The sequence below is a fragment of the Morone saxatilis genome, unplaced genomic scaffold (assembly GCF_004916995.1).
Source record: "Morone saxatilis isolate NCDOM2014 unplaced genomic scaffold, NCSU_SB_2.0 Contig5, whole genome shotgun sequence".
Lineage (NCBI taxonomy): Eukaryota > Metazoa > Chordata > Actinopteri > Moronidae > Morone > Morone saxatilis.
In genome coordinates, this window is record NW_023340095.1 from 8905263 (window position 1) to 8905600 (window position 338).

A 338-nucleotide genomic window follows, 5' to 3' on the forward strand; every position below is an offset into this window, starting at 1 on the left:
TTATGTCAACCAAAAAAGCCAAATTTGCCAGCCATACAGGATCTGACAGTTCTTCCATTGGTTGTCCCTTCTCACCCAAAAAATTCGCTGCAGTGCGGACCCCCGACTTAGCCACCTCACATTGTTGTGATATATTACCTCTCCGTATTCAGCCTGGATGTCAAGCAAGAACTGCTGAAACTGTCGGTGGTATAGAGATTTAGAGCGAATAGAATTGATTGCCTTTGCCACTGGTTTCATAACACGGTCAAATTTGAGATGTTTGGCGCAGAGAGTCTGCTGGTGAATTATACAGTGAAGTTTAATAGCGTTACCTCCTTCTTCACTGACTTTATTGC